This window comes from Helianthus annuus, chromosome 17 (genome assembly GCF_002127325.2).
Source record: "Helianthus annuus cultivar XRQ/B chromosome 17, HanXRQr2.0-SUNRISE, whole genome shotgun sequence".
NCBI classification, from domain to species: domain Eukaryota; kingdom Viridiplantae; phylum Streptophyta; class Magnoliopsida; order Asterales; family Asteraceae; genus Helianthus; species Helianthus annuus.
Genome location: NC_035449.2, coordinates 153,826,947 through 153,854,470, shown reverse-complemented (window position 1 = coordinate 153,854,470; position 27,524 = coordinate 153,826,947).

The following is a 27,524-nucleotide window of genomic DNA, read 5'->3' as shown; positions in this document are numbered from 1 at the left end:
GAAACAGAAGTCTACTCCATTAAATTTCGTTTCCAAAGGCTCAATTGATCCTAATGTTTCGTCTTCATGTGCAGATGACTTTTCTGAAGTAAAATGTGGAGATGTTCATGGGAGTGAACCAGTCGTTATTTCAAATATTTCTGAACCTTATTTTGAACAAACTGAATCTGACATTGCTTTTTGTCGTTCTTTATTTGCGTCGTTTTCTGCTTATGTTTCGTCTTGTCAGCCTGTTGTTTTGGGCAAAACTGATGATGTTTGTGTTGAAAATTTGAACAATAAGTGTGGTGATGATTGTTTTTCAGCTAATGTGTATGATTGTGATGTTTCTAACGTTTCACTTAATGACAGTGTTACAGGTGAGGTCCCTCAGGACGCATTCAGTGAAACCACTGAAACGACTTCTCAAGAAAATCAAGAGTATCCTGATTCTTCTTCTGAATCTGTCTCAGTGGGTGTCCCTAATGTTGAATCTAGTGGGACCCCATTGGAAACTGTAGTTGAAATTGAACCTGAATTAGTTTCACATGATAAATGCGTTGAGGAAATGCATATGGATGAGACTTCTCATGTTCAAATAATGAACCCGAATTAGTTTCACATGATAAATGCATTGAGAAAACGCATATTGATGAAACTTCTACATGTTCAAATACTGAACCGGAATTAAGTAATGAAGAAAAGGGAATTGAGATAAGTGAGGAGTCATTAGAAGAAAAGCCACCAAAATGCTCAGAACAACCACAAGCACAACATGTTCAGAAAACTAAAACGCCAAATCATTCAAAACCAAGCAAATCGTGTAAAAACTTTCAAAATACTCACAAATTGAAGCGTCAAACATGTTTTAACTATGGCATCGCGGGTCACATTGCCAGAAATTGTGTTCAACTCCCAAGGGCATCGTACAAGAGAAAGTCCATGCAAGATCAAAAGGTCAAGTCTAACCGATATCGTTGTTCAGAGTCAATGACGACTGAAAAGACTAAGACAATGAAAAACAACTATCGCAAGACTAAACCTTCTGATCAGGATTGGAATGCAGCCAAACGCAAAAATCAAAATCAACAAAATGATTTTCGAAGATATCAACATAATGCTTTTGGTAATTACAATTCTAACTGGTCAAACAAGCATTGGAAACGTAAAGCTAAGGCCATGCAATCCAATCCATCTCATACATGTTATCGAAACTCTGCCATTCGAAATACTTCGAAGTTTTTAAATAAAGACAATTTAGTGTGGCAGAGAGTGACTTATATTGATGCACAAGGAAAACCCAGATCCACTTTGGGCTGGGTTCCTAAATCTAACTAATCCTGCTAATCGTGCAGGAACAGCTGTGGAGGACTACCGTGCGCCTCTGGTACATGGATAGTGGCTGTTCTAGGCACATGACAGGAGACTTATCCCAACTGGTCAAAGAATTTAATGGTGGATATGTCTCATTTGCGGGAGGAGAATCAGGCAGAATCACGTTGAAAGGAACAGTACGAAACGACGTTTTAAGCTTCGAAAATGTTAATTATGTTCCAGAACTGAAACACAATCTGTTGAGCATTTCTCAGATTTGTGATCGAGGAAATTCAGTTCACTTTACAAAGAAAGGATGTCATATTCTTAAACCTGGGATTGTCATTCCAGAAGACTGGTTCTTAATGTCAGCAGAGAGACGAGGAAACGCTTATGTAATTGATATGAACAAGAAACCGTGTGAAGAAATTACTTGCCTATTCTCGAAGATTTCAGAACATGATAGTCTACTGTGGCATCGTCGCCTTGGGCATGTGAACATGAAGAACTTGAACCGTCTGGCTAAAGGTCAACTAGTACGTGATCTTCCAATAAAAGATTTCATGTTGGTTGAAAAGTGTGTTGCTTGTGCAAAAGGAAAAGCTCATCGAAAACCTCATAAGGCAAAACCTGCACCCTCGACGAAGGCCGTGCTTGAATTACTTCACATGGACCTTTTTGGTCAAGTGAATGTGTTGAGTATTGGCAAGAAAGCTTATTGTCTTGTAATCGTCGATGATTACTCTCGCTACACCTGGGTATATTTTCTCAGTCACAAAAATGAAATTGCTATCTTAGTGAAACAATTCATCACTCTGGCTGAAAATCAAGCGAGTGCCAAGGTGAAGGTTATTCGGTCTGATAATGGGACAGAATTCAAGAACGTTACTTTGGACACATTCTGCACAGAAAAGGGAATTGATCGTCAGTACAGTGCACCACGAACTCCTCAACAAAATGGAGTAGCTGAAAGAAGAAATCGTACTCTTATTGAGGCTGCACGAACTATGCTGGCTGACTCGAAGCTTCCTAGTTTCTTTTGGGCCGAAGCTGTTAGCACGGCTTGTTACGTCCAGAATCATGCTTTAGTAAATAAACATCATATGAAAACTCCTTATGAGATTCTGGAAGGACGTAAACCTTCGGTTTCACACTTTCGTATCTTTGGATGTCCTTGCGTATTATTGCTCATGGACTCTAATGGAAAGTTTGAGGTCAAAGGGGACGAATGTTTCTTTGTTGGATATGCTAAAGGCTCTGCCTATAGGGTATACAACAAAGTAAATAAAAAGGTTGTCGAATCGTGCAACATTGAGTGGCTTGAGGAAAATGCTACGGATGCTAGAGTCGGACCAGATTGGTTATACGACTATTCTGAATTGTTTAAATCATTTAACATTCCGTCAAGTGATTTTTCAGATGCAGGTGTGTCTACTCTAAAACAACCGTTGTCTTTTGAGGACACTGAAGAAGAAGAACAGACAGAAGGAAGCGTTAGACATCATACCATTGATCCGCCGGGAATGGTGTTTACGCAGCATCCTACGTGTCAGCAAACGTCCCATCAATCCCCTGAAGGTGCTTCAACTAGTGATTCTGCATCTAATGGTTCCGGATCTGCACTATTTCCTGAACCCATTCCTGAAGATTGCATTGTTACCACTCCATTTGTTCATAATACTGCAGCGTCTAATGAGGGGGAGTCTAGCAACACCACCACTGAAGACGAGACCGTACCTGACCTGGAAATACCCACAAGTGTTCAACGAAATCACCCTATAGAGAATGTGACTGGTCCTGTAAATGCATGAGTTTTAACCAGGAGCCAATCGGGAACCATCAATACTTGCTTATATTCTTGCTACATTTCTCAAATCGAACCTAAAACTGTTGATATAGCTTTGCAAGAACTAGGCTGGGTAGATGCTATGCATGAAGAGCTAAACCAATTTGAGAAGCTTGGCATATGGAAACTTGCCAAGTTGCCAAAGGGAAAGCGCAAACTTGGAACTAGATGGGTATTTCGAAACAAGCAAGATTCTGCAGCGGTTATTGTTCGAAATAAAGCAAGGCTGGTGGTTCAGGGATTTCGACAAATAGAAGGTCTAGATTATGATGAAGTATATGCTCCGGTTGCCCAACTTGAAGCCATCCGGATCTTCTTAGCTTACGCGTCATATATGGGGTTCACTGTATATCAGATGGATGTCAAGACAGCGTTTCTATATGGAGATGTGAAGGAAGAAATCTTTGTTGAGCAGCCACCAGGTTTTGTGCATCCAGATCATCCAGAATATGCCTACAAGCTAGACAAGGCATTGTATGGATTACACCAAGCACCACGAGCTTGGTATGCCACACTAACTGAACATCTTTTGGCTCATGGGTACACACGTGGCACAATAGACCAGACTCTGTTTATCAAGAAAGTGGGCAAGGATCAGATCTTAGTTCAAATCTATGTCGATGATATTATTTTTGGGTCTACAAGTGAGGAGCTTTGCAAGGAGTTTGAGAGAGTTATGAAGAAGAAATTTGAAATGAGTGCTCTCGGGGAAATGACACTGTTTTTGGGTCTACAAGTCAAGCAGAATTCTCAAGGGATTCTTATCCATCAAGGGAAGTATGTGGATGACATGCTAGCAAAATTCAAGTTTTCAGACGCAAAACCAGCTGAAACACCAATGGCAGAGAGACCGTTATGGACTGAAGATGAAGAAGGATCTCCCGTGGATCAACGTCAGTATAGGTCTATGATCGGGTCGTTGATGTATCTGACAGCTAGCCGACCAGATATCATGTTTGCTGTCTGCAACTGTGCAAGATATCAGGCTAATCCTAAAACTTCTCATCTTATTGCTGTTAAAAGAATCTTTCGGTACCTTAAAGGCCGACCCCGGTTTGGTCTGTGGTATCCGAGGGATTCCAATTTTGACTTGTTTGCGTTTTCTGACAGCAACTTTGGAGGTACTGACAGTGACAGGAAATCTACATCAGCGGGATGTCAATTTCTGGGCGACAGGCTCATATCTTGGCAATGCAAGAAACAACAAACGGTGGCGATATCTACAGCTGAAGCTGAGTATGTTGCTGCCTCTACATCTTGCTCTCAAGTGGTGTGGATGCAACATCAATTGCAGGACTACGGTTTGACTTATCTCAACACTACTATTTACTGCGATAATGATGCTGCAATACAAATTGTTAGAAATCCTGTTTTTCACTCCAAAACCAAGCACATAGTCATAAAAGTTCATTTTATTCGAGATTGCTTCGACAGAGGTCTTATTACACTTGAGCAAATCGACACAGATGCAAATGCTGCCGATTTGTTCACCAAACCTGTCAGCAGCTCAAAATTCAAAGTGCTTGTGGATTTTCTGAAAATGATCCGTTTCACTGACTGAGCATGTTTTGTTTCGTAGGTAAATTTGTTCATAAAGTTTTCTATTCTTAGGTAGTTTTTATTTATGCTCAAATTTAGGGGGAGAAAATTTTGAAAAATACAAAAACAATAAAAAATTTGAAAAATACAAAAACATTAAAAAAATAGAAAAATACAAAAAGAGGCGTTGCATGACTGGGAAATGAAATGAATTTTCACATTATGGTCAAGGGCTGACTCATGTAAAACCAGTATCGAAATAGTTTGACTCTAGTATTGATGTGTTGGTAGGCTCTATTCTTAAAACTGGAAACATTGGCTGTTTTTGTTCAGAACTAAATTAGTACATGACCCCAGGAAAGAAAATCACTTGGAATTAGCTCATGTCTATTTGAATGTCTGTATGTTATCCCGATACAGACAATTTTGGTCTGTCTCTGAAATCTTCTCTGAAAAAGTCGTGTACCTCCTCTGCTGCATCCAGATACATGTTGACCTGGAGGTGCTAGGCAACGACAGCTTTTGCTGCATCCAGATACATGCTGACCTAGCTGTACGTTGTCGCGCTATAGATCGAATACACCAGAAAGAGGCCCTCTAGTGCCCAAAAGAAACCCCAATAAACCTATATCAAATTGAGGAAAACTTATTTGATCTGTATATTATATCATCTCTGCAAAAGATCTATTTTGTTCTCTTCTTAGTCTATTCCCAGTTAAGCTTTCAGAGATCTGGATTGGACTTGTGAAATATGTGGTAGGGAAGCTACTTGCATGATACTCTCCCTGTTGCATAAGAAATGTTTGCTTATGAGTTTGTGAGCATGTGCAGAACTTGATTTTAATCAAGAACAGGGGTTGATGAAGATTGAGATGATGTTTGCTGTTGACGAAGTCCGAAGCAGCACAACAAGATGTACCTGAGTTTGAAGAATCGAATACGAAATGTCGTCTGACAATGAAAGTACATTTGAAGAAGTACCGTGAACCTGCTTGAAAGACAAAGACTGAAGAAGAAAAGAGTTGTTGAGAATCCTCTTCTCACATTCTTTTTAACAAGATTTTCAAGCAAAGCTGATCGAGATCCTGATATGAAGCTAACCACAAGAACTGAAGAAAGAGACCCAGTGCTGAGAGTTCAGAAGTCAAGAACTTCCACAACATCTGCAGCATAGCGTCAACCATAGATTACGTTGAAGACGTTGATGAATTCATGCTATGAAGACAATTTGATGGCATCAGTCTAGGGGGAGATTGTTAGGCCCTAAAGTGTGAGACTGACGCATCAAATTAACACAACGGGCTATGTTTACGAACTGGGCCGTACCGGGTTAGTTTATATTAGGTTGTGCACCTTTATAGGTCACTTGGGGCAAGCTTTAGGCCATGTGGGCCAAGCAGGCCCAAGGGGAGCCCATGTAGGGAATTGGGCTTGAGTTAGTATAAAAACAAGTTTCTAACGTGTTTTTAGGGTAGAACCTTTGGAGCCTCATAGTTTCAGAATTTCCTACAGAGAGTCATAAGAGGCGATTGGTGGTGTGTCAACTTGTACCAGACGTTTTGCTTTCATAGTAATAGAACGTGTGCAAGTTGGAAAGTGATTTAGTATTGTGTTCTTCGTATTTTCAGTTTCTCGTGTTTATTCTTGAATCACATCAAGTTTGGATTCCGCACAAACTTGGTGATTGTTTGATATCATTGAAAGATCCGGTTAAACGGGACTTACAGTTAATATATGTGCATATGTTGTGATTGTTTGTTACAGACACCATGTCCTCATCTGAGAGTGACCTGTCAGATACTATAGACCCTATGGCCATAGTTTCGGACGATGAGATTGTCCCGGACCCTGAGGTCTTCAGATCTGACACTAAGAGTAGAGATGACGATGATTTTCAGCCGTTTGCTTTACCTGACCTGGGCGACATTATACCACTAGCTGATGGTTTTCCTGGCGAGGATCTATTTCTTGTTTCGATCCCCGCTCCTCTTCCTCTTGCTACATTTCCTCTCGAGGATCTGCCTTTTGATGCCATGTCTGACGATGATATCGATCTTTTTATTGAGGGTCCCCCTGAGGAGGCCCAGGGTGATGGAGCTCCAGTCGATGATGTCGTTATTGTTCCGCTTATCGAGATTCCGGTTATTGAGATTTCATCTGACCATTCTGGTCCTGATTCATTCGAGTCTGTATCATCTACTACTTTGCACGCATTGGGATTGCAGCGTTATCCTACCGATTCTGATTCTGACACAGCTATGTCTGTCGCACCTGTTCAGGACTTCGAGTTTGATGATGAGTATGATCCTGACGTTGATCCTGAGCATGAGGGTGACTTTGTCCCCGACGATCAGCTTTTTGATGTACCCGCTGATCTCGAGCCGATACCTGCTGATCTTGAGTTAGCACCAGCCGACCCTGAGCTTATGATTGCACCCGAGCCTATACCTGCTCATGATCCTCTGCCTAAGCATGATCCTGTACCTGTTGACATACCAGTTGTTGCACCACCTTTACCCGATCCGATACCTGCAGCCGCTGACCATGCTCATTTTGCTGCCCAGATAGACCCCAGATATGCGTTCACCCGCAACGGGTGGATAGAGGATGATGATGACTTGCCTCCTTTTGTTAGGCCTGTTACTCCCCCTCCTGCACCTACACATGCACCCGTTGATATCGCCCCGTTTCACCCACGTGTGTCTGACATACACCACACCGATCTGCCGATCACATTCTGATAGGATATCCCTCCACCCCGTCCAGGGGAAGGTCCATCGATTCAGCAGCCCAGTCATATTCCTCCTGTGTCAGCAGCTTTTCCCTTTGTGCCTCCGTTTTCACATACTGCTCCTTCTGCTTCTACACCCTCGGGCGAGCCACTTATTTGGTTTCCGCCCAACACGATGCCTGTTTCTGATCCATATCCTCCTTCACATTACACTGGTTACACGGGGGATGATCTGCTTTTGTCTTTACAGCTCCAGCAGGAGATGTTGTGTCGCAGAGTCATGGATCTTGAGAGGATTCCACGTCCTCCACCTTGTCCTTTTCAGTCACCGTTCGCGGCTCCACCCGCTCCTCTTCTGCCATACCCAGATTTTGACGTTCGTTTGCTTACTATGGAGCAGCAGATTAGTTACCTGTTGCGTATCGTTCATGCTCTTGAGGAGGAGTTAGTGCATGTGTGCAGTTTGCTTTTCGTTCTTCCACCTCCTCCTCCACCATCAGCATAGCAGTTTTTGGTTTTATACAGGTAGCATACTTTTGATGAGAGTGTCACAATTGAGCCCATATTGCACGACCTTTTGAAGACCACTTTTCTTTTGATTTTATGACTGTTGTAGTTGGATAAACGTTTTGGACAAGGGTGATGTGACCCTGTAGTCCCTTTTGATGTATGGTACATTGTAGAACATGTTAAACTGTAATTGTGGTCATTGATATATGAAAGCTCAATCACAATATTTTCATTATATACGTTGTTGAATTATTTGTTGTGTTATGATTGGGATGTTATGTGTTTACTTGCGTTGGGAAATGTTACTACATACTTATATGCATAAGACCTGACCTATACTATCTTCTTTAGAAGATGCCTCCTCGAAGAGATAACCAGCTGCCTACAACAGAGGCTGAGTTACAAGAACGGATTTCACGAGCGATAGCACAACACGAGGCCTTACGCTCTGAGCATAGCGGAGGTACCTCGGGAAGCAACCCACCTATTGGTAATGTTTAAGTCACTAAAGATACATTACATTACATTAGGATATTCCATGTGCGTTCGCTAAGGCTTTATGTGAATGATGTTACTTGTACAGGCTGTACCTATAAGCAGTTCTTAGACTGTAAGCCTCTGAATTTTGACGGCACCGGGGGTGCTGTAGCTTTTGTAAGATGGACGGAGAAGACTGATTCTGTGATAAGAATGAGCAAGTGTGCGCCGGAGCACCAGGTCACCTACATCTCTGGATTGTTCTTAGACGGAGCGTTATCATGGTGGAATCTCCAAGTTCAAACCTTGGGAGAAGAGGCTGCTTATGCCATGTCATGGGATGAAATGAAGGAACTTATGCGCAAGAAGTACTGTTCAAGGGCCAAAAACCAAAAGTTAGAAACTGAATTCTAGAACCTCAAGATGGATGGTCCGAAGATTGCTGAATATGTGCAGAGATTTCACGACATGTCTCGCGTCGTTCCTTATATGGTTAATCCGGAATTCAAGCGCATTGAGCATTTTATTTGGGGTTTGGCACCCCAAATCATGAGTATGATGACGACGTCAAAGCCTGCCACAATCACCGAGGCTATTGATCTAAGTGTGGCGTTAACTGAAGAGGCAATCAGGTTGAACGAGTTTTCGATCTCTGACCAGAAGAAAAAGGAGACTCACGTTGAGTCATCAGGTGAGAACAAAAGGAAGTTCTCAAATTTTAAGAAGGGTACCAGCAGTGCTAACAAGAAGGAAGAGGCAAACGCACCTGCCAAGGTCAAAACTGGTGCTGAAAACAAAGGAAAAGAGTATATGGGCACCTTTCCCAAATGCGATGCGTGTCAGTTGCATCACAATGGACGATGCCGAGTTGGAAAGTGTGAGTCTTGTGGAAAGGTTGGCCATTCGAAGGAAACGTGCTGGGTTGGTACTGGTCGTGGTGGTCAAAGAGGTTATGGCAATGGAAACAATAACCGTGGTGGTAATGGGTATGGAAACCGCCCTCAAGGAGGAAATGGCGGTAATGGTAATCGTGGGAATTTTGGAAACTAAGCTGGGAGTGGAAACCACAACCAAAACAACAATCAAGGTGGTAATGGAAATGGAAATGGTCGGGGACCAGGTTGTTTTAACTGTGGAGATATGGGGCATTTCAAGAGAGAGTGCCTAAAGCTCAATCAAGCTTAAGGAAGGGTTTTCAACATTGGAGCTAGGGAAGCTCGCCAAGATCCAAATGTGGTCACTGGTACGTTCCTTATCAACCAACGCTTTGCATCTGTACTGTTTGATACTGGTGCCGATTATAGTTTTGTATCCCTAGAATTTAAGAATATGCTTGGGTTAGTAGCTAGTAAGCTAGATATTTCGTACTCGATAAAAATAGCTAATGGAAAGCTAGTAGAATCAAATGAAGTTGTTAGAGATTACGTAATAGAACTGGGAGAGCATGAGTTTACACTTGATCTTCTACCCGTCGAGTTGGGAAGCTTTGACGTGGTAGTTGGAATGGATTGGTTGTCGAGTAACCGAGCAGAAATCGTATGTCACCAGAAGATCATTCGCATTCCGATGGTGAATGGAGAAACGATTGTGGTGCATGGAGAAAAGCACGATACGCCTCTAAGGATCATCAGTTGTTTGAAAGCTCAAAGATGTTTGCAGAAAGGATGTGTTGCTTTCTTGGCACACATTGTAGACAAAGAAGCCGCTGAGCCAAAGCTAGAAGACATCCCAGTCGTAAAGGAATATCCTGAAGTCTTTCCCGAAGACTTGCCAGGATTGCTGCCGCAAAGGCAAGTCGAGTTTCACATTGACTTAGTTCCAGGCGCCGCGCCTGTAGCCAAGGCACCCTATCGACTTGCGCCCTCCGAGATGCAAGAGCTGTCAACACAACTACAGGAGCTTTTGGACAAGGGATTTATCAGACCAAGCTTCTCGCCTTGGGGAGCTCCAGTTTTGTTCGTTAAGAAGAAAGACGGTAGTTTCCGCATGTGTATCGACTACCGAGAGTTAAACAAGTTGAATATTAAGAATCAGTATCCTTTGCTAAGGATTGATGACCTGTTTGATCAAATATAAGGTTCGAGTTTTTACTCCAAGATCGATCTTCGATCAGGTTATCACCAGTTGAGAATTCAAGAGGAGAGTATTCCAAAGACTGCCTTCAGAACTCGATATGGACATTACGAGTTCCTGGTTATGCCGTTTGGGTTGACAAACGTGCCAGCAGTGTTTATGGATTTGATGAATAGAGTCTGCAAGCCATATCTCGATAAATTTATGATTGTGTTTATCGACGATATTTTGATTTATTCAAAAACAAAGGAAGAACATGAGCAACATCTGAGAGCTATCTTAGAGCTACTCAAGGAAGAGAAATTGTACGCGAAGTTCTCGAAGTGCGAATTCTGGTTGCGTGAGGTTCAGTTCCTTGGTCACGTGGTAAACGGAGATAGAATTCATGTGGATCCCACAAAGATCGAGGCGATCAAGAATTAGGAGACACCGAAGACGCCAACCGAGATCCGTCAGTTCCTAGGTTTGGTGGATATTATCGTAGATTCATCGAGGATTTTTCAAAAATCGCTCAACCATTCCCTCACTCAAAAGGACAAGAAGTATGAATGGGGAGACAAGCAAGAAGAAGCATTTCAGTTGTTGGAGAACAAGCTTTGCGATGCACCCATCTTATCCCTACCCGAAGGCACTAACGACTTCGTGGTATATTGTGACGCCTCGCGTCAAGGTTTAGGCTGCGTGCTGATGCAGCGATAGAAGGTTATAGCCTATGCTTCGCGCCAGTTGAAGGTTCATGAGAAAAATTACACCACACATGATTTGGAACTAGGCGTTGTGGTGTTTGCTTTGAAGATCTGGCGACATTACTTGTATGGCACGCACTGTACGATCTTTACTAATCACAAGAGCTTACAGCATATATTCGATCAGAAAGAGCTTAATACGAGACAACGCCGATGGGTGGAGCTGTTGAACGATTATGATTGTGAGATTAAGTATCACCCAGGGAAGGCGAATGTGGTAGCAAACGCCTTAAGTCGGAAAGAAAGGATTAAGCCCATAAGGGTTAGGGCTTTGGAAATGATTATTCAGACGGACCTCTCATTGTGTATTCGTACTGCGCAGAGAGAAGCTCTTAGGAAGGAAAATATTGTGAATGAATATCTCTGTGGGATGGAGAAGCAGTTAGTACCCAATGAGGAAGGAACATTGTGTTTCACGGGAAGAATTTGGGTTCCCCTCTTTGGTGGTCTTAGAGACGTTATTATCGATGAAGCTCACAAGTCATGATACTCGATCCATCCAGGATCGGATAAAATGTACCAAGATTTAAAGGATTTCTTTTGGTGGCCGAGATTGAAAGGTGATGTTGCAACGTATGTTGGCAATTGTTTGACTTGTGCCAAGGTAAAGGAAGAATATCAGAAGCCTTCAGGTCTTCTGCAACAACTAGAAATACCCATATGGAAATGGGAGCAAATTTCAATGGATTTTATAACGAATTTACCAAAGACACCCCGAGGTCATGATACGATTTGGGTAATCGTAGACGGTCTGACGAAATCTGCACACTTTTTGCCAATCAAGGAAAAAGACAACACTAGCAAGCTTGCTGAGTTGTACCTCAGAGAGATAGTTGCACGACATGGAGTGCCTCTCTCGATTATTTCTGATAGAGACGGAAGATTTGTGTCAAGGATTTGGCAATCCTTCCAAGAAACCTTTGGTTCTCAGTTGAATCTGAGTACAGCATTCCACCCACAGACAGATGGCCAGAGCGAACGGGCGATTCAAACGCTAGAAGATATGTTGTGAGTTTGCGTAATGGATTTGGGTGGCAGTTGGGACACACACCTACCTTTGGTAGAGTTCTCGTATAACAACAGTTACCATGCAAGCATTCAAGCTGCACCGTTTGAAGCTCTCTACGGACGCAAGTGTCGATCACCGTTATGTTGGGCAGACGCAGGTGATAGACAGCTTGTTGGTCCCGAATTAGCTCAAGAGACGACAGATAAGATTATACAGATCCGAGAGCGCATCAAGGCGGCTCGTGATCGACAAAAGAGCTATGCGGACCAAAGGAGGAAACCTTTGGAATTTCAAGTGGGAGATATGGTTTTATTAAAGGTCTCACCCTGGAAGGGTATAGCATGCTTTGGGAAGCATGGGAAGTTGAACCCAAGATACATTGGACCGTTCAAAATCCTGGAGAGGATTGGTCTTGTAGCTTACAAGTTGGATCTACCCGCAGAACTAAATGGCATTCATGATATGTTTCATGTATCTAATTTGAAAAAGAGTCCAACTCAAGAAACAGTTGTCATTCCTGCCGATGAAGTCCACATTGACGACACACTCCACTTTACTGAAGAACCTGTTGAGGTTACTGATTGGAAGGTTAACAAGACGCGCAGGAGTAGTGTTAAACTCGTCAAGGTTCGATGGGACGCGCGTCACGGCCCATAATTCACTTGGGAGCGTGAGGATCGCATGAAAGTTAAATACCCACATTTGTTCCCAAACTCCCCTGCAGCTAGTAGCGGAACTAAAATTTCGGGACGAAATTTTCTTAACAGGGGGAGAATGTGACAACCGTCAAAAATCCAGATATCCGTACAATCTAATTAACCATGATTAGTGCTTAATGACTGTGCTGAATTACAATTAACTGCTCTCTAATTTCTGTATCATACTTACATGTGCATCACATATTGCATACTGTCACATCATTTTCACTTACAAACTTTAGTGACATAAACGATGCACAAAGCACAGCCAGCACAGTTAGCGGATAACTCAGAAAAACGCTGACGATGTTCAGTACATAGACAAACAGTGTTTTGAGACCCCGTATGGGCCAGAGACAAGGTACTACACTAGTATGGTGTGTAGGGAAGTAAGGACCACAAAACTGCTTCACTAGAGGGTAGTTTAAGTGCCGGAAAGTGCCTAAGACCCACTTAAAGTGCTGAATTCAGCATTTTTCAGCAAAAATCAGCATTTTAACAAGTTGGTAACATGCAAAAATATAACTAAATGGTCTTGAATGCTTTCCTAAGTGTTGGGAATTAAAAGTGTCACAAAGGGGTACATAAAGATCACTAAACGGAATAGTTTGACACTTTAACGAACCAGTATCTAACCGAACAACCGGACATTACCCGAAACAACAAAATTATACTAGAAGCATTGTTTTAGTGTTTCTGAGCTAATTATGATCCCCGAACACCCTAACACACTATGTAACATCTAATACACATAAACGCTAATCAATACACTTAACTTCTAACTAGAACTCCTAACTTACCATTTAAACCCAACTAATACCCCCCCCCCCTTTGTTGGGACGGTCACCATGTGGCCCCCAACCCAAGATCTTGCTTAATCTTCCTAAGATTTTCTAGAGATTATGCATTGTACTTAAGGAACACAATATACATTGGATAATAGCCTAAGTGTGGTTATAAGTGGAACATGATCTCTCATTCTCACCCACACTTCACTTTCACCTCTCTCTCCTTCCCTTGCCCCCCCCCCCCCTCACGGCCGAGAACACCCCCCACGACCACCATCATCATTCAACCTTGATCATCCAATCCATACACTCACAAAGGTGTAAGAAGGTGTTTAAGGAGGTTTGGAGCTTGTGGATCTTGAAGGACCTCTCCCATTTGCTATTATCCAACCCATTTGCCATCTTCAACATCTTGAGTTCATCCCTAGCCATAGAGCTAGTTGTAAGGCCCTTATGATCTCTTGGTACTTCATTTTTGATGGTTAAAAGATGATGATCATTGTTAATCTTGATAAACACTAAAGAACATAATCATAAATCTTTAACATAAGCTTATTAACATATGAATACATGTTGATTTGTGTTTGTTTGCTTCTTGATGATTGATGATTTGTGTTAGTGATGTTAGACATCATAAGAAACCTACTATATTGTGATTAAACACATGATCTAGTAAGTTAAGGTGATGATCTTGTGAAAAACTAAGATCATCATGCCCTATGTTTTCATGAACTTGAAGAATGAAAATAACTTTGTGAATGATGTAGTATGTAACATGTTTACTAGACATAAACTTGAATGATTTCAAAAATAGTTTTCTAAAGAAACCAAGTTAAATAACAAGATTTACATGAACATTGTTTTTAAAGAAACTAACCATGTTTCTAGTGGTGAAACAAGTATAAGAATACATTGTTTACAAGAAAAATTCAAGAGAATGATTTTTGGAAAAATCATCTAGTAAGTTGTAAACAACTAAATCTTTCAAGAGTGAAGTTTATAAAGAAGTAAATACATTTTGGAGGGTAACTAAACCTACTAAACACACTACCAAGTTACTACAAGTTTTTATGAAAGATCAAGTTCATGATTATTATGTAAATAGCATAGTTTTGGCACTTGGTAAGTGAAAGTTGTTTAGGGTTGATTATTGATTGTTTGTGATGATTATGAAAAGAAAATAATGTGCTTTGATAGCATGGACACCTCCATTTTTAGGGGAAACTATGGCGAAATTTTCTAAAAATATAAACACTTAGAAAAATATTTTCTAAACAAATATTTACAAGTGTGTTTTAACTATGGTTTTCAATATAAAATTTGCCATAGATTTTGTTACAAAAATACAAGTAGTGGAGGTTGGTTTTTATAAATAAAAAAATGGATAAATATGTATTTAGAATATATATTTACATTAATGACACATTGTGTGTGAATATTTGTATACTTTGTGTGTTAGTTATATTATTTTAGGATTTAAAGTAATATAACTTAACAAAATACCAAGAATTTACAATCCAAAATAATACCAAAAATCACAAGGAATACATATGTAAGTTACCCACTTAATATTGTGAAACCAAACGCAAGAACGTAACTTACAAAATATTCCGAAAAATACCATTATAAGTATATTTTTGGTAAATAATATTTTGGACATAAGAAAATGAAAATATGATTTTTATAAATATTACCAAATTATATCATATTTTCGACAGAAAATATATTATTTTTGGGAAGTTAAAATATATTTTCTTAGAATATTTAGAAGATATATGATTTTTGAGGAAAATATATATATTTTTTCTTGAAATACATTATTTTTGGACAAAATAAGTTTAAATATATTTTCTAAGTTAGACTTAAAAATATATTATTTTGGAACTACAAATACAAGAATGCGAGTATACATGTATAAGATACCCCCATCCTTGGGAAGGAAATACGAAAATAAATACTTGAGAAGTATTATTACAGAACTATTGTTTAAGCAAATTATTCCAAAATTTAATATAATATAAAGTTAAAATAATTATTATTTTAACAAGTAATTATAACTTGGGATAATATTAAAGACATAAAAGAAATGTAACTTAACAACGTTAACTCTAAGTCAAGGCACGGCCCGTTCGTCTAATAGACCCTAGTACATTGTAGGGAGTCGTGTTTGGTGAGGAGATTTGAGTTACCAGTACCGAAGACGCAAAACTATGAGTTCATGCCCCCCTTTTCTTTAAACTGTTTTGTTTATTAACTTCGGGGGTGAAATACATGTTACAAAAGGATTACGTACAAATACAATTGGTATGGTTAGCCTAGGAAAGTACCATAGATCATGTTAATGGGTAGGCGGATACTTGAGACCATTAATCCTCGTATAAGGACCGAGGGGCATGAGTGATAGATCTATTTAGTTGTAGCGAGCCCACACCCATGAGGACCAGGGTGGCCCATAGGGTGACTATGTCTTCCAGCCGGAAGCCCGATACAAATATGCTAGGTTTGAGTCTTCCTACACCATCACACATATCAGTGGCCTTGCAAACCATTGGTGATCTTTTCCTTGTTTGGTTTCATACCGGGATTTACGAATATACATACATACACTGTTTACAAAGGTTTATACATACTTATACAAACACATGAACTCGCTCAACTTTTGTTGATGTTTTCAAATTACATGTATTTCAGGGAACTAAGTGGATCTGGCAGGTGTTTGCATGTTTTCAAGCTGCGTTATAAACAAAAGATGTCATCCAAGTCTTTAGGGTTTAGGAGATGTATCTTACTCCTGGACGAGATACATGGTTCTAAGCTTGGGTTTGTTTAAGTTCTTTTATCGAGTCTTAGTGAACTCCTTAAAACTTGTTGTGGTTTGTAATTTGAATTTGGTGTCGATGTTTCAAAGAATTATGTTGGGCTATTTTCAAACTTAATTTATGGATGAACATCCAAGGGTTTTATCGTATAGCGTTGTTATGATTGAATGCTATGGTATTAAGAAAGTCACACCAATAATCACGCTTCCGCAAAAGTCAGGGTGTGACAAAAATGATGAAGATCATCATATGATCTTGCTAGATCATGATTAAAAACATAATCTAGCAAGATGAGAGGATGAATGTTGGGATTGAACCCTACCAAAGGAACAGATAATGAAAGCCAAAACCGGTTCACAACAGAGGATTATTCATAAGCAGCTGTTTGCATTAAGCTTTCCCCTTGACAGTGGTTATCTAGCATCTGATAGACTTCAAAGCACTGCTCAATAGAACAACTGCTACTAAAGTACTGATAAAGATCAAAGACTGAAGCTCAATCTACTGACGGAATCCAAGCACTGCTGAAGAGTTAAAGCACTGCCCATTCAAGGTCTGATTACCCTTTGAAGAAAGCACCGATGCTCAAACATCAGTGGTTGACTACATCAGTGGAATGAAGAATCAATGTTTACTCATCAGTGATTAGAATGTAATCAGTGTCTGTATGGTCAGTAGTTATAGATCAGTGGATAGAGTTTGTTAGGTTGTTAGATGTCACTTTCATGGTGACGTCAGCCGAGATGCTTCAGTGGTTTGGTTTGCCTATAAATGTTACAGTACCCTGTACTGTTACATTTGATTGACTGAGTGGGTTCTTCTCCTCATGTCTAATCCTTTCATCTTGTGCAATCAACCTTGGAGCATCAGGCTGAGGGGGAGTTTAGCTTGTAAGCATGCTTTGTAATCTTTTGACTTGTATTGTAATCATTCGACTCAATATGAAGCATATGTTTATCAAAATGATTTCTTCCTTGATTGTGTTTACAAAGTTTGTTTTCATTTCCGCTGCATTTAAATCACAATTCATATCAATTCATATGTTCAAAGTACACAAACAAACACAATCATGACAGCCTTCGATCCAAACAATTGGTATCAGAGCACGAACAGTCAAATTCGATCTAACAATCAATTTGACATAACAGTTCAGCTCAAAATTCTTTGATACTAAGGTTGATTGTATTTTATTGAAAAACAGAGTAACCGGAGAGCACGTTCAAAATGTCACACCCCAACCGATGGCGGAATCATCGGGGCGTGGCACTGAGTGAAACAGATTGTTCAGATGTTTCCATAACAACTATTTATATAATCCAGTTAAAGATACATCCCATACCGTATCCCGAATAAACAAATACATTATTACAGATAATATCAAAACAAGAAATTCTGTTCTCCCAACTCAGATTTAAGCATAACAAAACTAAATATTGTTCAAATGCTCCTAAAGACCCAGCCTAACAAGATCTACAGACAACTATGCTCTAGTTGCTTTTTCCTGACAGACAACTATTTGTTGGGGGCCTCTAGAGCTTTATTCTAGCCTCGCTTTCCTAGCAAGCAAACATCTTAAACACCTGTCACATACGTTAAAATAAAGTCAATACATATAATGTAAAGGTGAGCATACGAGTTTGATAATAGCATATAGAGTTCGAATAGTTTACGTATAACCAGCACGTACATAGAGGAAAATGAAGCATGTTAATTATCGACATGGATCTATCGATACCAATGACTGCGGGTTGACCGTCCGAAACAGTTCGCAATACATGATTACCACCGTAATCTATGCAAGTAATTATCCTTAACAACCCCCGTGTGAACGGGTGCTGAGTCCAAACTATAGTGCTACGTCGTTAAGGCAGGTAGACAGCATTCCACGTGTAAACACAATCAACAAGCATTCATTTAGTCACGTAATACATGCAAATTGGTTAGCGTTAAAATAATTGCGAAGTGTGTTCGATGGTGATTTTGATAAGTAACGTATGTAACACCCAAAAGTGCTAAAAGCAAAAAGGGATCGAGTATACTCACAGCGGTTGATTGATGGATTGAAGGGAGCGCTTGAGAGTAGGGTTAGCCTGAATAGTTCGATAGCATAACGATGAATACATGTAGAATGGATACAAGTGTAAGTGGGTCGAACAGCCTGGTCGATCGAACGGCAGGTTCGATAGAGTGGGTTGTTCGTTCGGCCGGACAATCCGTTCGGACAGCCTGCTCGATCGGCCGATAGGCTCGATCGGTTGGACTGTTCGAGTGGATTGTTTCTTCCTTTGAGTAGGATGTGTTTGTGTATGATGGTTTGAACTTTTGAAGTTTTTGTTGTAGCATTTGAGAACACTGAAGGGTACTTACCTTTCAGGTCGATCGATCGAACGGTCTGTTCGATCGGTCGGCTTAACCGGTCGGTTAAGAACTTCAGTAGTAGTCCTCAGCAGGTTGTCACTCGATCGAGCAGCTTATTCGATCAAACAGCCTGTTCGTTCTGATAGCATGTTCGATCGGGCGGCACCCCAATGCGTCGAACGAGTTGAAAATCGATTAAGTGTTGAAGCATAGTATCTCATGATCCGATGAGTAATGTTACCAAACAGCTCGTTCGATCGAACATCACCTCGTTCAATACCATACTTCATGAATTTGTCAAAGTGTGGGGCCACATGCTAGCCGATCGGCTGGCCTGGTCGATCGGCTGACATGTCCGATCGGTTGGGCTGTTCGTTCGAACAGCCTAACCGTTCGGTCAGCATCCTGACCTGGTCGGCCTGTTCGTCTAACACTTGGCTGTTCTGATTATTTGACGTTATATTGAGGTATTTTGACAACGAGTTGAACTATGACACTTTCGTTCTTACTTGTTTCTCCTGCTCGGACAGGAATCACCCAAGTCCGGCCGGTGAACGTTTCGGAACGTCAGTTTATCGTTTAACCTGAAGTCGGTGAACCTCGTAAGTAGAACCCGAATCTTGAATCACACAACCATTGGAATGATTAGTGAGTTGGCTCAAGCTCCGTTTCTACCGGTTTGAAGGCATTGAGTGTAAAAGAGTTGAAAGAAAGTTGGAAATCCTCCTTTCAATCCTTTACATCATGTAAATGTTTAGATCTCTGATAGATCTTGACTTGTTTATGTGGAAATCGGTTAGATCCGAGCTATTCATGGTGGATTGAGGCCAAAACATGATGTTCTTGAAGAACACCATGATGACATCATCCTAGAATGCTTAGATCTTGATGATTTCACGGTTAGAAATCAAGATTTGAAAGATAGAAAGGTGTAGGAGCATGTTTTGATCAAGAAAGTACAAGATTTAGGATGAAAACTTACCGAAATCGGAAGAAATCTGAGGAAAGATGAGGAGCACGAGCTGGTCAGTCAGAACTTTCCAAAAGTGGTAAAGAGTGACAATGACAGCCCCATTTATAGGCTCCAAAAGAGGAAAGGGCTGGCCGATCGGCCAGGCTTCCCCGATCGGACAGCCTGCTCGATCAAACAGCCTGTTCGATCAGCTGGGCTGTTCGATCGGCGGATAGCCTGATCGGTCAACAGCCTGGTTCGAGGGTTCGGGCGACGATTTTCGATATATCGGTTTCGATTGAGTACGATAGAGTTTCCTATTCAAATTACTTTCAGTCCCAACTACTATATCTAACATACAATCACCTATATTCACCTTTCCTAACGTTACCATTCGTCGTAGTTTGATTTCAATTGTATTCGATTTGAGTTTCGAGTTTCGTTTTGGGTTTCGATTGATTCGATTGAGTAACACACCAAACATAAACACGCACAGGTAACACATAAGGTACACACACACACATATACAACAACCAAAGTTCGCATAATTCGAGATTCGAGTTCGATGATGGTTAGATCGGTTTGATTATAGATTAGTTAACTTTATCGCATTGTTACTTCCTGCTATTAACAGTCGTAAATTGGTTCGCGTTGATAAAACATTTGATTACTTCGATTCTTCCTGATTACAACACTTACTCCACATAATACAAATAAAACTGAAAATAGACTATCTACAGTCAAAGAAAGTCAAAGTTGACTTGGAGTTTGACTTTGACTTTGACTTTGACATTCGAAAACACAGGGTGTTACAGCCTCCCCTTGTTTAGGGAATTTCGTCCCGAAATTAGGCTCGAAGCTGCACAGCACCGTGATTTACCAATTTGACGCTTTAGATCTTCATTTGAACAACTGCGGGTACTTGGCCTTCATGTCGCTTTCGAGTTCCCAAGTGAACTCCGCGCCTCATTTGCCTTCCCATCGGATCTTTACGATAGGGGTGCGCGAGCGTCTGAGTTGCTTGGTTTGGCGATCCATGATTTCGATAGGCTTTTTCACGAAGTGTAGCGTTTCGTTGACCTGAAGATCGTCGAGAGGTATGATCAAATCATGGCCAGCTAGGCATTTTCGGAGGTTCGACACATGGAAAGTCGGGTGGACATTACTAAGTTCCTCCGGTAGTTCGAGTTTGTAGGCAACTTTTCCGATCCTCTCTAGAATCTTAAAAGGTCCAACGTATCGAGGCGCTAGTTTCCCTTTCTTGCCGAATCTGACTACACCTTCCATGGTGATACCTTTAGGAGTACGTAGTCGCCAATGTCAAATTCAAGGGGCTTGCGTCTTCTATCGGCGTAACTTTTCTGTCTATCCCTGGCCTTTGCCAATTTGTCGTGGATCTGGAGGATTTTCTCAGTCGTTTCTTGTAGTTACTCGGGACCGGTTAATTGCGAATGACCGATCTCGTGCCACACAATAGGCGAACGACATCTTCTTCCATACAGGGCCTCGAATGGTGCCATTTGTATGCTGGCATGATAGCTGTTGTTGTACAAGAATTCGACTAGCGGCAGATGTTTGTTCCAACTACCACTGAAATCTATAACACACGCGCGGAGCATGTCTTCAAGAGTACGGATCGTTCTTTCAGTCTGTCCGTCAGTTTGGGGATGGAATGTAGTACTCAGATTAAGCGACGTACCAAGGGCCGCTGGAAACGTTTCCCACAGTCGCGAAGTAAACCGAGCGTCACGGTCTGAAATGATGTCACGAGGCGTACCATGATTACGAATGATCTCGTCGGTGTAGATTCGGGCTAGTCGTTCTACCTTGTAGTCTTCCCGTATTGGCAGAAAATGGGATGATTTGGTCAGACGATCTACTATAACCCAAATGCTGTCGTGACCTGTAGGCGTGGGTGGAAGTTTGGTTATGAAATCCATAGCTATACTCTCCCACTTCCATATGGGAATTGGAGGTTGTTCGAGTAAGCCGGAAGGTCGTTGATGTTCAGCCTTTACTCTTGCACAAGTCAGGCAACCTCCAACATAGAGAGCGATATCCCGTTTCATACCCGACCACCAGTACTTGTAACGAAGGTCCTGGTACATTTTATCGGCACCGGGATGAATAGAGTATCGGGACTTGTGGGCTTCGTTCATTATAATCTTTCGCAAATCAGTCCGCTTAGGGATCCAGATTCGGTCCAGATAATAGAAAATCCCATCTGCTTTGCTTACAAGCTGAGCTCCATCACGGTAGATTCTCTCCCTCTTCAAAGTGCATTCGTTAAAGCAAGCATGCTAGGCTTTGCGGATGAGAGCTTTGAGGTTGTGCTGGGCTTGGGTATTGCGAATACTAAGCAAATAACTCCGTCTGCTGAGTGCGTCGGCAACAACATTTGCCTTGCCCGGGAGATAACGAATCTCACAGTCGTAATCGTTAAGAAGTTCTACCCATCGGCGTTGACGCATGTTAAGCTCTTTCTGATTAAAGATGTGTTGTAAACTCCTGTGATCGGTGAAGATCGTACACTTGGTACCATACAGGTAGTGTCGCCAAATCTTCAATGCAAAGACAACTGCGCCTAGCTCGAGATCGTGGGTTGTATAGTTCTTCTCGTGGATTTTAAGCTGACGAGATGCGTAAGCTATAACCTTGTCTCGTTGCATGAGGACACAGCCAAGACCAAGGTTAGAAGCATCACAATAGACAATGAAATCGTCGTTTCCCTCTGGCAACGTGAGAACGGGAGCATTGCAGAGCTTGCGCTTAAGGGTTTGAAAAGCAGACTCTTGTTCAGTTCCCCAAACAAAAGACCTGTCTTTATGGGTAAGAGCGGTAAGCGGCACAGCGATCTTAGAGAATCCTTCGATAAATCGTCGGTAATAACCCGCTAATCCAAGAAATGATCGGACTTCAGACGGGTTCTTTGGCGTAATCCAGCTTTTAACTGCTTCAATCTTCGCGGGATCGACATGAATACCCTGACTATTCACGATGTGCCCCAGAAACTGAACCTCCTCCAACCAGAATTCGCACTTGGAGAATTTGGTATAGAGTTGGTTCCCCTGGAGTAACTCGAGGACCAAACGTAGATGTTGCGCGTGTTCGGCTTTCGATTTGGAATAAATCAGGACATCGTCGATGAACACAATGACGAAACGGTCAAGATAAGGCTTACACACGCGATTCATCAGATCCATAAAAACCGCAGGTGCGTTGGTTAGACCAAAAGGCATAACAACGAACTCATAATGGTCGTATCGAGTGCGAAAGGCTGTTTTAGGTACATCTTCTTCTTGAATGCGCAACTGATGATAGCCTGAACGTAAATCGATCTTCGAGAAACACTTGGCACCTTGCAGCTGATCAAATAAGTCATCGATTCGAGGCAAAGGGTAACGGTTCTTGATGGTCAGCTTATTCAATTCCCGAGAGTCGATGCACATCCTGAACGACCCATCCTTCTTTTTGACGAAAAGGACTGGCGCGCCCCAAGGAGAGGTGCTCGGGCGAATAAAGCCTTTTTCAAGTAACTCCTGGAGTTGGTTTGAGAGTTCCCTCATTTCGGATGGCGCGAGTCGATAAGGGGCTTTGGCAACAGGGTTAGCTCCAGGAATGAGGTCGATACGAAAGTCGATATCACGACTTGGCGGTAGTCCAGGAAGATCATCAGGGAACACCTGAGGAAATTCACGAACCACTGGAACGTCTTTAACTTCAACCTTCTTTCTCTTTTCCTTCTCTGCTACTACAATGTTGGCCAAGAAAGCGTTGTATTCATTGCGGAGATACTTGCTAGCTTGGACGCATGACATAAGTTTAAGACCTTTCAAAGCTGTTTCACCGTACACACATAGTAGATCACCATTAGCGAGCGAGAATCGAATCATCTTTTCGAAGCACACGACTTCAGCATGGTTTTCGCGAAGAAAGTCCATGCCTACTATGACGTCAAAACTTCCGAGTTGCATCGGAATAAGGTCGATTGGGAAGATGTGATTGTTGAGCTCTAGGGTACAATCATGAAGAACAGAGTTAACAGCGACGGTTCTTCCAATAGCGACTTCGACTTTGAATGACGAGGGGAGATAAGAACGCTTACGACTAAGGAGCTTCTCGAATTCAAACGACACAAAGCAGTTATCGGCTCCAGTATCAAACAAACATGATGCATAAATACCATTCACAAGGAACGTACCATTAACCACGTTTTTGTCAGCCTGGGCTTGTCGGGCATTGATGTTAAAGGTTCTGGCACGGGCTGCTTGCTGTTACTGTTGAGGCTGCTGCTGTTGCTGCTGCTACTGGGGTTCTTGCTTCACAACCCGGTTCGGGCACATGTTTGCAAAGTGGTTAGGGTCACCACATGCAAAGCAGACTCGAGCATTGACCGCGGGTGCTTGAGCTGCAGGTTGGCCTTGAGGGGCTGGAAGTAGAGCTTGATGAGCAGCGGCTTGAACTGGGGCTTGACGGGGACCATAGCGGCAGTTCGCAGTGAAATGCCCGTAAAGATTGCAGTGGGCGCAGAAACGACAGGTGATTCCCACCGGATGATGGTATGAGCATGTCGGGCAGAGCGGGTGGGGACCTGTGTAAGCGCGCTTAGCTGGCGGCGCATTGATCACTGGAGCTTGTCGGTGGTGAGACTGCTGCTGAGCCGGTACGGCTTGCAGAGGGGCAGCAGTTGTTGTCACAGCATAGTTCTTGTTGCTGGAGCTGTTGTTGTTGTGCTTCTTCTTCCTTCTTGACGACTTGGAGGGTTGAGCAGTGGTGGTGTCGACGGTTGATGTGGCGGTGGCTTGATGCAGAGACTTGTTATGCTTATCCCAGAAACCAGATTTCACTCGCTTGTCATTGATTTCAGCGGCAAGCAGATAAGTCTCTTCAATCGATGATGGCTTGGCGGCATGAACGAAATCGGCAACACAATTGGGTAGGGCTAGAATATACTTCTTGATGGCCATGTCTGACGTCTTCACCTGATTGGGACAGATGATGCTGAGCTGTTTAAAGCGTGCAGTTAAAGCAGCGTTGTCTCCATCCTTCTGCTTGATGTTCCAAAACTCGTCCTCCAGCTTTTGGCGTTCATGGGGAGGGCAAAATTCGTCCATCATAATTGCCTTTAACTCCTCCTAAGTCAGCTCATAAGCTGCATCATTTCCGCGCTTGTTTCGTTCGGCCGTCCACCAGTCTAGAGCTCAGGACAGGAAGACGCCTGTAGCATTGAGGGTGTGGAGATTCTCAGGACAGCCGCTTTGGCGCAGAGTGACTTCAACTGAATCGAACCATTGAAACCTGGCGGTAGGGCCATTCTCTCCGGTGAATTCTTTGGGTCCGCATGCTTTAAACTGTTTGAAGCTGAAGCCAGTCTTGCTGGCGTCCTTTGGAGCTTTAGTTCGCGACTCTTCGGACGACTTGCTAACGTTTTTATATGCTTCGCTCACAGCTTTGGCCACTTGCTTGGCGATGATAGCAGCGAGTCGTTTGTCTCTCTTCTCCTGGCGGTGAGTGGGGTTCGGTGTCCGGATGACGACATGGTCTGCAACAGACATCGTCGTATGTCTCAGACACAACAAATCGAATCTCACCTCACACGTTTACTACTTACTAAAGCTTAGAAACACGTTGAAACATGTATCGCATAAACACGTAGGCACATAACCATAGATTCACGTAATCACAGAGGCACGTAGGCACATAGAGCATAGAGACACATAAACACAGAAGCACATATACCTCTAATCACAGATGCAGTCAGAATGCAGAAACCTATCGTTCAAAGCTCGCGTGTCGTTCGTATAGCATGTCAAGTAGTTTCGTATAATTGTATAGCATGTCGAGTATAGTATAGCGTATAACGCATTATAGTATCGTATAGAATTGCAACGACTTGCTAGCGTTTTGAGGTAGAATAGCAATATGAGTCGTGTGTGTCGATCGAAGTGATAGCAAAAATCGCGCGAACATCAAAATTAAACACATAAACAGGCAAATACACATAAACACATAAAAATCGACGAAGCATCAGAGTCACAACTGCCGACTCAAAAACACAAAAATCGGGAACTGGATTGTCTGCGGCTACTAGACATCGACTACCCAAAGCGATTCGACTATTCGCATTAGACTTGTCATCACATTTCGACTTTCAGGCTCGTGTTTCTACCTTGATTCTTGGGCATTCAACACGTTTTCCCTAGGTCATACTCATGAGTTCAGGTCGTTGGAGTCCGTCGAGGCTTTGGTGAGATGAGTAAAAGTTGGAATAAGTTGCCAAGGTTCGGGTTTCACCCCTGGCTTAGCAATTTCTTCCTTGTTTTAGTAAAACTTGAGGAGTTTATTCATCAAAATATGGATTTCACTCCTGATTTGGTATAATTCTCCTCGTTCGTTATCGGAAATTGTAAGGAAATCATTGATACATTTGATAAAAATCAGCATCAATCAAACAATTTAGTCTAGAGTTTGCGGCTTTCACACCTAATCTCGGCTAAATCGCTTGACTTTTCTTGAAAATTCGAGTGTAGTGATAGCGAAGAATATTAGAGTTTAGCACCTAAGCTTGGTCTGTTGGTTCCTAACTATAGTCTAGGTCTCTAAGACAACGACCCGGACTAGGTCGTGTCCTGCCTAATTCCCTATAGTTATGGCTCTGATACCAATCTGTCACACCCCAACCGATGGCGGAATCATCGGAGCGTGGCACTGAGCGAAATAGATTGTTCAGAAGTTTCCATAACAACTATTTATATAATCCAGTTAAAGATATGTCCCATACCGTGTCCCGAATAAACAAATACATTATTACAGATAATATCCAAACAAGAAATTCTATTCCGACAACTCAGATTTAAGCATAAAAAAACTAAATATAGTTAAAATGCTCCTAAAGACCCAGCCTGAAAAGATCTACAGACAACTATGCTCTAGTTGCTTTTTCCTGACAGACAACTATTTGTTGGGGGCCTCTAGAGCTTTATTCTAGCCTCGCTTTCCTAGCAAGCAAACATCTTAAACACCTGTCACATACATTAAAATAAAGTCATTACATATAATGTAAAGGTGAGCATACAAGTTTGATAATAGCATATAGAGTTCGAATAGTTTACGCATAACCAGCACGTACACAGAGGAAAACGAAGCATGTTAATTATCGACATGGATCTATCGATACCAATGACTGCGGGTTGACTGTCCGAGACAGTTCGTAATACAATTACCACCGTAACCATGCAAGTAATTGTCCTTAACAACCCCCGTGTGAACGGGTGCTGAGTCCAAACTATAGTACTACGTCGTTAAGGCAGGTAGACAGCATTCCACGTGTAAACACAATCAACAAGCATTCATTTAGTCACGTAATACATGCAAATTGGTTAGCGTTAAAAATAATTGCGAAGTGTGTTCGATGGTGATTTTGATAAGTACTGTATGTAACACCCAAAAGTGCTAAAAGCAAAAAGAGATCGAGTATACTCACAGCGGTTGATTGATGGATTGAAGGGAGCCCTTGAGAGTAGGGTTAGCCTGAACAGTTCGATAGCATAACGATGAATACATGTAGAATGGAAACAAGTGTAAGTGGGTCGAACAGCCTGGTCGATCGAACGACAGGTTCGATCGAGTGGGTTGTTTGTTCGGCCGGACAATCCGTTTGGACAGCCTGCTCGATCGGCCGGTAG